Genomic DNA, 11,453 nt, shown 5'->3' on the forward strand with positions numbered 1-11,453 from the left:
TATGTGTGTGTAAAAAACTTAGGAAAAGGACGGCATCACAAAAACCCAAAATCTATGATGTCAAATGCAGCAGACAGTTCATAAAGTATGACAATTAAGAAAAGACCATCAGATTTTTCAATTAAGAGATCACTGGTAAAATTGAAGAGAACGCTTTCAACTGGATGAAGTCAGAAGCTAGAATGTAAAGAACTGAAGAGATGGCAAAAGGTGAAGAAGTAGAGATAGCAAGGTAAAGACAATTTTTTTCAAGGAATTTGAAAATGGAAGGAAAGATTTAAGATAGCAAGATTTAGTGAAAAGGTTTTTAAGGATGGGGAAACAACTGTTTGAATGTGGGACAGAGAGATCCATTCAATAGAGAAGCTAAAAATTAGAAAATGAGAATGATTAAAAATGTAATCTGCTAATAATTGGTGAAATACAAATTAAAACAATTCTGAGTTACTACTTCACACTTATTAGATTGACTAATAAGACAAAAAAGGAAAATGAAAAATGGAAGGGAAGTGGGAAAATGAGATGTTAATATACTGGCAATGGAGTTGTGAACTAGTCCAACCATTCTGTAGAGAAATTGGATACTGTATCCAAAGAGTTATAAAATCCTTCATATCCTTTGACCTAGGAATACCATTATTATATCTGTACCACAAAAGAGATTTAAAAAAACTAAAAAGAAAAGGACATATAAGTATAAAAATAGGGCTTTTCTGGTGATAAAGAATTGGAAATTGCAAGGCAATGGGGTTAAGTGACTTGCCCAAGGCCACACAGCTAAGTAATTATTAAGTGTCTGAGGCCAGATTTGATCTCAGGTACTCCTGACTCCAGGGCCAGTACTGTATCCACTAGCAGTCCCCTAAAGAATTGGAAATTGAAGGGATGCCCATCAATTGGAGAATGGCTGAACAAATTGTGATGTGATTGTGATGGATATTATTCTGCTAAAAAAAAAAAACGAGAAAACCTTGGAAAGACTTACATGAGTGATGCCAAGTGAAAAGTACTGTGTACAAAGTAAGAACAACACTGCAAGATGATCAGCAGTGAATCACTTAATTATCCTCAGCAATACAATGATCTAAGACAACTTATGATGAAAAATGCTATCTACACCCAGAGAAAGAATTGATGGTATCTGAATACAAATTGAAGCAAATTTTTTTTAACTTTATTTTTCTTGAGGTGTTTCTTTTTGAGGGGAGGTCTATGTTTTCTTTCACAACATGATTATTATGGAAATGTTTTACATGACCACATATGTGTAAACTATATCAAATTGCTTTTCCTCTCAATGAGAGGATGGGGGGGAGGAACAGAGAGAATTTCAAAGTTTTGAAAAGTTTTTACATATAACTAGAAGAAAATAAAATACTAAATAAAAAGGCATGGAAAAGAAAAGAAGAATGCAATTTGCTAGAGAAATCAGGAAGGGATGAAATCTAGTACACAAGAAGAAGGTCTTGGCAAGAAGATAAGGAAAGGGGAAAAGGTAGGAGATTATGTCAAAGAGGTTTGATATGAAGAGAATGAGATTGTGTAAAAAATTTCTAGTCTATATGGTTACAAAACATCTAATACAAAAATGCTAACTGAACCAAACAAGAAACATAAAGCCAGTGCACTATTAATATGATGAACAATTTATTAAACATAACATACTATGTTACCTATGCTAAGGATTGAGAATAAAAATACAAACAGAAAGAAAGACAGCCCCAGTCCTCAAGGAACATATATTCTAAAGGAAGTGCTCCAAAGGTTAGGGAGAAGTCCAGATGGTCAGAACAAAGCCAAGAACAGAATGAAGGCATGAGCATGGCTTCCCTGGGCACATCCTCCACGTGGAGAGACCCTAGGAGGAGTCAGAGAGGAGAAGGCCACAGAATCAGCATGGAAAGGCTATAGGGGCAATGGTGTCTTCAAGAGTGAGCTTCCTAGGGCACTGAGAAGTTCAGAGGGTCAGAAGAGGAGTGCTCATTGAACAAGTTCTGAACATCTACTATGAACCAGGAACTACAGAGAGTCCTGAGAACACAAAGACACACAGCCCCTCACCTTCAAGGAGCCCATGTTGGGAACAACCGTGATGCACAAAATTTACAGTGTATATAGAAAGTAACCTCAGAGAGAACTATCAGTGAGCTGGAACCAGAAGAGAAGTCTTAAAAAAGATGGGATTTGATCTTAGTCTTAAGTCCAGAGGTAAGGAAACAGCATTCCAAGCAAAGGAGACAGCCAAAGAAAAGTCAATACTCAAGTTAGATGAAGTGACAGGTAATGAAACAGTAAAGAAGACCAAGACTATAAACTATGAGGAAGAAACTAAGCTATCTAAATGCTAAACTGAGAATTTTATGTCTGATCCTGGAGGAAACAGGGAACTACTAAAGGTTTAATGGGAGAAGTGGGAGTGACCTGTAATTTAGGAAGATCACCTTGGTAGCTAAGGAGAAGATGAACCTGGAGTGAGCAGAGATTTGAGGCAGAGAAACCAACCAGAAGTCTACAGCAACAGTCCAGATGTGGGCTAATGAGAATGTGTACCAAGGTGGTGTCTGTGTGATTGAAGAAAAAGTAAAAACCAAATAAAATCCGTAATTATTGACTCAGGAATTTCTAGCAAAACATTTTTCCAGCTTATCAAATACAAGGCTGATCCTACTTTTTTTTTTAAGATTTTTGCAAGGCAGTGTGGGTTAAGTGGCTTGCCCAAGGCCACACAGCTAGGTAATTATTAAGTGTCTAAGGCTGGATTTGAACTCAGGTACTCCTGACTCCAAGGCCAGTGCTCTATCCACTGCGCCACCTAGCCGCCCCCAATCCTACTTTTTCTTAACAATGATCCTATAATACAGGTCAATTAAATGTTTCTAAGTTCTCTATAGTTTTTCACTAAAAAAAAAAATGCCAAAAAGTACCATAAGTATAAAGAGCAACTTACTGGTGCAGTGGATAGAGTGCTGGTCTTGGAATCAGGAGGAGAGGAGCTTGAATCTGGCCTCAGACACTGGACACTTACTAGCTGTGTGACCTTAGGCAAGTCACTTAACCCTGATTGCCTTTCATCCAGGGCCATCTCCAAGTCATCCTGATTCATATCTGGCCATTGGATCCAGATGGCTCTGGAAGAGAAAGTGAAGCTGGTGACAAAGCACAACACACCCTCACTTAAATCCAATTCATGTGCTTGTCATGGCATCACCCTGATGTTGTGGTCTTCTTCAAAAATGAAGGACAAAAACATTACTATATATATCCAATAAATACTGGACAAGAAATATTCAGACTTTGTTGATCATTTAAAAAACCTTTGATTTAGCTCTGCACTCATGACTTGGCCATATACTACAAAAATATAAAACAGAATCAAGTACAGTGAGGAAGTTAATGGAGCTTTTTTGCCCTTACTTCAGAAATTGTTCTCTTTTTAAAACACACCACCAAGACAGTAATATCAAGAATAAATTAGGGGTGGCTAGGTGGCACAGTAGATAGAGCACTAGCCCTGGAGTCAGGAGTACCTGAGTTTAAATCCAGCCTCAGACAATTAATAATTACCTAGCTGTGTGGCCTTGGGTAAGCCTTAACCCCATCGCCTTGCAAACCCCCCCCCCAAAAAAAAGAATAAATCATATGAAACATGGCATTTTTCAGGACAATAAGTCTATTATGGTTGTGCTTTTTTTTAAAAAATCCATCATCATCTCTTCTAAAAAGAATTACATATGGCTTCCAAATTAAAGAGTAAATCAAATTAAAATATCTTATCACTCGATATACATGAATGACATCAAGCCATATGGCGCCACCAAAAAACCACATTAAATAGTTTCTTCAACATATGTAATCATGATATCATTTGGACTCAATAAGTCAAAATATTTATTAAAAAACCTTCTTTGGGGGCAGCTAGGTGGCTCAGTGAATAGAGCAACAGCCCTGGAGTCTGGAGGACCTGAATTCAAATCTGGCCTCAGTAACTTAATAATTGCCTAGCTGTGTGACCTTAGGCAAGTCACTTAACCCCTTTGCCCTGTCAAAACAAAAACAAACCTTTGCGCCAGGCACTATGCTAAGTAATGGAAGTAAAGGAAGGTTAAAAAAAGTCATTGTTCTTCAAGGAGTTCAAAAATGAGAGAGACAACTATGTATTAAAAAAGTATATAAAAATTAAACTGGTGTAAATTTTTAATGTATGCCAAAAAAAAAAACAAGACTGAAGGCTTTGACCCTAAATCTGGAGGTCACACTGCAACAATAGATAAAGGCAATACCTATAAATACCTTGGTCTCCTCCAGGTAAGACACATCACAAGCATAAAAATATCAAAGAAAAGGCTGTGTAACTGAATACACTAGAGACTTACTGGCATGCTGAAATCAAAACAGAATGCAAAGAATATGTTTAAAGCAATTAACAGCTATGTTTCAAGAATGAAAAATAAACCATAACATAATTGCAAAGTATTCTAACAAAAATCAATACAATATAAGCAAAACAAATGGCCAGCCCAAGGCAGCCAAAGAAAAATTAACAATTCACAAAAAAAAAGGAAGAAGATTAATAAACATTCTTGAAACATATTATCAACGGGTCAAAAATCTACAGAAACACTTTTGGTAAAAGTAAAAGTGGTATACCTCTTGATAGAATCTATGAAATAAGAACTAAGAGTGGAGTCAAAAGACCTCCCATAGACAAAAGTCATATAAATTTGGACAATATTTCAACAAAGAAGTACCAAATGGCTGGGTTTTGCAGATTGTGTGCATGTGTGTATGGAAATAGAGAATGTTACAGAAAAGGCCAGTTGTAATTTAAGTCTAATATTTTAGGAGAGGTTATTCAATCATTTCAATATGGGAGGTTTCTTTTGTCATAGCTTAGAAAGGATACTTGATAGGGGTATAGCACAACCACCTCCAAAGGAAACCTATCATGTATTCAGTAGTCATCAGGGAAAGGTGTGGTACCTCAGGGAGTTTTTCCATCAAGAAACTAGAAATTACATACAGTTATCTATAAGAGGTTCAGACTTCATAATCAGCATGTATCATGCCAGGAAATAGTAGATAGCACACAAAACATTACTACAAGCTGTAAAATTTAGCACCTTCTGACTACCTAGCAAGACCTAACTTAGTAGCTAGAATTATAAATTAAGTTTACTATCTTCATAGATTTACAGCCTGCATATTCCCATACTACAATGGGCAGATCTCAAAATGAAAAACTCAATACTGGAATACTGGATCACTATCACATACCAAAATGTTACACATAACCAAATGGAAGTTGATGCATAAAACACTTATAAAAAAACAAAATTTCTAGTACATATAACTATCCCATATAAACATGAATTCCAAACTATGCAAGATAAAAAAACTTTTAGAAACTTAGCAGAGGAAATCAAAATCACATGAGAACATATCGTCCCTGAGGTCCTTTCTAAGCTACTGGAGTTGTACTAAAGATGGTTTGAGTGAGTCTTCAGGGGATAATAATTCAACTACAAAAAGCAGATTTTTTTAAAATCCAACACTTCATCCAAAAGCCTCAAAACTATTAAGTATAAAATAATAACAAAAAGTCATAGGTCAGGGCGGCTAGGTGGTGCAGTGGATAGAGCACCAGCCCTGGAGTCAGGAGTACCTGAGTTCAAATGTGACCTCAGACACAATAATTACCTAGCTGTGTGGCCTTGGGCAAGCCACTTAAGCCCCATTGCTTTGTATTAAAAAAAAAGTCATAGGTCAAAATGGTAGAGTAGCATGAAAAAGTATAGCAAGCTTCTTTCTACTAAATTTCTTCAAACATTGGGGTGGCTAGGTGGCACAGTGGATAAAGCACCAGCCTTGGAGTCAGGAGTACCTGGGTTCAAATCTGGTCTCAGACACTTAATAATTACCTAGCTGTGTGGCCTTAGGCAAGCCACTTAATCCCATTTGCCTTGCAAAAAAAAAAACCTAAAAAAAATTTCTTCAAACAAGTAGAAAGTACATCAAAGTCCTAATAAGTAAATCCAAGAAAATAACACAAGGAGTCATTTTTTTTCAACCCATGTTGATATAAGGAGTTAGAGGGGCCTAAGGACAATGGGAAGAACAGGGTATGGCCAAGAGTGCATCCAATAGAGGATTCCAGTGCAGAGGGATTGAAAGAAGCTCAGGACCCTTCACCAGGGCCAAGATGTTATTCCAAAAACCTTGCCAGGTCTCTGCAACCTCAAGCAAGGTTCAGGAAGAGATGACAAATAGTAAGTTTGTCACCCACTATCCAGTTCTAGATCATAGATCCAAGGCCACCTGAGGAAGGAACCTGAACTCAAAAGTAACCTTCCAGGGTAAGGAGCAGTCTCAAACCCTAGGTTATGTACTGAGCAAGGAACAGTTTCAGAAGCAAACAGGAGCCAGGTGCTGCTGACCCCAGGAACTGACCAGTTAGAGATACAACGTCTAGCCAAGACTGAAACAATAAACAGACTAGGGATCCTAGACCAAAGGAAAACCTGAAAGAACTGACTAAAAAAGGCCAGCTCCAATTGCAGTCTACTGAAACTCCAAAAGGGGTACAAGGCCACAAACTCACATTAGTATTAAGATTCACCCTAAATAAGACCACTTTGGGGAAACTGAAGGCTGATAGGTCCATAACCCGAGGTGTCCTTAAGAACTAGGAAAAATAACATAATACCTAAAAAAGCATCAATACTACCAGCCAAGACAATGTCTCCAAAAGTGTTGGGTCTGACTCTAAAACCCAATACAAAGTCCTAAGGTAGTCTGTAAGAGTGGTAAAACAGAAAAGGAATTCCACCATAAAAAAACTATTATAGTGACAGGGACACTCAAGCAAAGGGAAATAACTCCAAAATATCTATAAGCAAAACCTCCAGAAATAAAATCACAGGAGAGCTACTTATGCCAGCATTATTTCCATCTGATTCCCATGGGAAAAGATGAGAATGAATTAATAACTAACATTTATACAATACCTTAAAGTTGCAAACATTTTACATCTATGATCTTATTTGGATAGTCAAAATAACACTGGGGAGGGGAATACTATTATTATTCCCATTTTACAGATTAAGGACAGACTAAGAAAGATTAAATAACTTTCCCAGGGTTATTTTTGCATCTAGAAGAAAAACTTAAAAGTCAAGTATTTTCAAAGCCTTTTCTTTGACCCCCACCACCAAACACTGTATAAAAGGATAATATGTCTTCTCCAAGTCCAGTTCCTAGTATTTTCTGGAAATTACAAGCTGGGGGGGGGGGGGGGGCGGCACGTGGATCATGAAGACTGAAAGGAAGACATAAAAAAACAAAAGCAACAATTCAAAATTCAACACTCTATGAAAATGTAGGGTTCCAACAGGTGGAATCTATATGGCTTAAAGTAATAAAGGGTTAAAGTTTTTAAAAACAACACTACACAGAGAAAGCTCTTGCTAAATGATGTACACACACACACACACACACACACACACACACACACACACGCTTCTGCCAGATGACTCCAAAGAAAAAAGTGAGGGTGGTGAAACAAACATATAAAACTTCCACCTTCTATTTAGTACTTTAATACCTAGGGTTCTGGTCCCTGGGAACCCATAGCCATGATTTCCTTCTAAAACACTGCAGCACTTAACTCTGCTTGAGATACATTGAAAAAACCAGTGGCTCCCCAGTGGAGGAACTTTGACCACTGACACTTCTTAGTGATGACTTTCAAACAAGTCACTTATCTTTTCTGGGCCTCAATTTCTTGGAGTTGGCCTCAATGACTTCCAACATCTCTTCCAGTTCTAGATCTATGATTCTGTTAACTTATCCAATAGTCCCTTCTTCACATTCTCCCCATTTTTCCACATGATTATGGCAGGAGAAGGAAGACAGGCAGAAAGACATAACAAGAATTTAAGCTACAGTTACCCCTAGTAAATGCATGGAAACTTTTCTAAAATTCTAAAATGATCAAAGAAGTCAGCAACTAAAGAAAAATGTTTATACCAGGCTTACTTCATTAGCTGAAAAGAAATCAAAAGACAAAGAAAAATCCTGTTTGGCAAAAGATTCCGAGAAAATTAATTATTAATTAAAAACAATTCTGTAGGTTCAATAGGAGAAAATATTTACAATAAATGTGCTGTTTTCCAATTGCTTACAATTTAAAATTCTTAAAAACCATATTCAGTATATGACTTTTAAAAAGCAAGGAGCAAAATGTCTTGCAAAGATTTCCATTCAAAGTGATCACAGTATTAACCTTTTCCTAAACATTACAGGTAAAGTATCCCCAAGTACTTGATGTCTCATTTGATCTTCACAGCAATTCTTTGAGGGAAATGATATAAATATTATTATGAACACAGTATAGATGAGGAGACTGAGGTTCAGAAAAAATTGAGTGATTTATTGAGGGATTTGTTCATGGTCTAATAATCTGAATAATATTAGAGTCTGGAAATAAATTGACATCTTCTGATTTCAATGTCAGGATTTTTTTTTCCACTAAGTCAAATAAGGTTTTCACCTTTAATAGGAAAGAATAATGGCAACTAGCTCCTCATTTTCTGTATTTGTTTTCCAAATTAACTGAGGAAACATTTCTACCTAGGATATATGTTAATCCTTAGCAAATATGCTTCCCAAAAGCATGATGATTTTAAATGATGGATTTTAATGATACTTTTAGTATAGACCACTTATTCTTTTGCATTCATCTTTTCTTCTCTTCTCTATTCCCAGTACTTTTTCCAACCCAAATCTATCTTATAAACACATCTTATTTTTTTAGAGTAAAGTTTACTTGTAAAAGTGTCTGGCCCTCTAATCAATTCTATTCCAAGGATCTTAGAAACAAACGAAACATTTTCAAATAATCTAGAATGGCTTCACGTATTATTTAGGGGGTCATGAAAAATTTAAAGAACAGTTTGTTTTGGCAGTACAGAAGATCTTCAAAAAAGTTATTGATTTAGTGTTTTACATAGTTTTCATATTAAATCCTGGGTTCCAAGCAATTTTCAAGAATTTAATAAGCATTTTTTTATAGAAATAACAAAAATCAGAGACCTTCCTGCTCTGATCAGGAACCTGTGTAACATAGAAATAAAATCTTAAATAATTGCATCATTTGCATTAAACTGGCCCTGAAATACAAAATCAAGCCACTTTACATTTGATTACATACCTTAAGCTACTTACCAAGCTAAGAAAGCATTTGTTTATTCTCGACTATCTGTCCAGTGATAATGATAACTCATCCTTATTTCCCACATTTCCACCAAGACAGAGGGATTTTTTTTAGGTTTTTGCAAGGCAAATGGGTTAAGTGGCTTGCCCAAGGCCACACAGCTAGGTAATTATTAAGTGTCTGAGACCGGATTTGAACCCAGGTACTCCTGACTCCAGGGCCGGTGCTTTATCCACTGCACCACCTAGCCACCCCGACATGGGGAATTTTAATATAATTTTATCTTAATAAGTATATTAAGGGTCTCAGTATAAAATAAACCAACCCTGGATAGTAAAACTCAATATTTTTCAATTTTTCCAACACCACTTACTTCAAACACTTCCTTCATTTTGGAAAAATGTTATATGTAATACATTTTATCATATTTTGTTGTTTCTGTATTTAACTCTTTTCAGTAACAATAAAAATTCTGTTACCTTAGAAATTTATATTTATATTAATTTTAAAAAATCAATTATCAGATAAACTGTGGATATAAATAAAATGAATTAAGTCCAGAAAATAGAATGTGATCAAAAAACTTAACAACCACTATTTTAATGGTAACAATACCTTGTCATAAAAATCTTACATACCACTTTCCAAGACATTTGCAAACTCTACCTCTAGTTAAGTAGCCTGGGACACACACTATATGTAACACTGACAGTTTTAAGAACTGAAACATAAGAAACACAAAGAGCCACTCAAGCTTCTTGACATTTAATGCCAATGTATGATAATACTAATAAAAAAGACAACCCCCTAAGTATTTTTGGTCAAAAATGGAAAACAAAGATTAATCATTTTAATCTACAACACTTTTTCTCTAGCTAGCAATAATATTATTCATAGTAAGACAAAAGATTCAAAACATACTATTCTAATGTACTAGATTATTATACAAAAAGTGAGGAAAATGTAAAGGACCTTAACTATGGGGGGGGGGAACTAACTCTAAAATGAAACTTACAGAAAAATTGACTATAAAATTCACACTTCAAGGGCGTCTAGGTGGCCTAGTGGATAAAGCACCGGCCCGGGAGTCAGGAGTACCTGGGTTCAAATCCGGTCTCAGACACTTAATAATTACCTAGCTGTGTGGCCTTGGGCAAGCCACTTAACCCCATTTACCTTGCGAAAATCTAAAAAATAAAAAAATAAAATAAAATTCACACTTCTCATGCAATTATAAAAATGTCACACTGCTTAACTCCTTTAATCTTTTATTAAAATACCTCTCTATGTTTGCTCTCATACTTGACATTAGATAATAAATCAACAAATAATCACTGGTATTCACAGGTTTTGTTTTCTATTAACAAAATTATAATGACAATGAAACCTGGTTCCTTTACCTACCTAACAAGCTTATTGTAAGGAAAGTTCTTTGCAGATAATAAAATCATTACATGTCTAGTAAATTCTCAACTGTTTTAGAACCTTTGTAAAAGAAAGCATCCTTGTTATTTCAGTTTCTCAAATGCCTAAAAGTTTACTATCCCCTAAAACTTTATTTTTACCCTTTTGGATGGAAATCTCTCTAAAATGCATCATATATATTTCTATGACTTTTTAAAAAAGGTACATAATATAAAATGTATCACAACTTGAGATACTATCTTTACTAAGCAAACATCAATTACTTTAATCTTTTGTGATACATTGTATCCTATAAGAATGTATCCCACAGAGAGCAAAGGCCTAAGACTGTTGTCTCTTAAGCTGGTTACTTCTAGTAGTTTTTCTGACTGCTATCTGCTACTAGGCTTCAGCTGTCAGTCCATGACAACCCTGCATCTAATTTGTCACTGTGGATTTGGAAAATAAATCATCAAGTTTCTTTAAGCTGTAAGTAAAATTAAGTTTGAGGGAGGTAGGTGGCCCAGTAGATAGAGAGTCAGGTCCAGAGTCAGGAAAACCTGAGTTCAAATTCAACTTCAGATGCTTTCTAGCAATGTGACCCCTGGACAAATCACTTAACCCTGTTTGCCTTAGTCTCTGCATCTTCGGAAGGAGCAGGAAAAGGATATGGCAAAACACTCCAGTATCTTTCCCAACAAAATCCTAAAGAGGTTCAAAAAGAGTCTGTTGTAACTGACACAAATGAACAATTAAAAAAATAATAAGGTTGACTGAGGGGCACAAGGATTTCTTTTTTATCAATATATGGACTTTGTGACAAATATTCTGGATTACT

Source organism: Macrotis lagotis, chromosome 8 (assembly GCF_037893015.1).
Source record: "Macrotis lagotis isolate mMagLag1 chromosome 8, bilby.v1.9.chrom.fasta, whole genome shotgun sequence".
Classification (NCBI taxonomy): domain Eukaryota; kingdom Metazoa; phylum Chordata; class Mammalia; order Peramelemorphia; family Peramelidae; genus Macrotis; species Macrotis lagotis.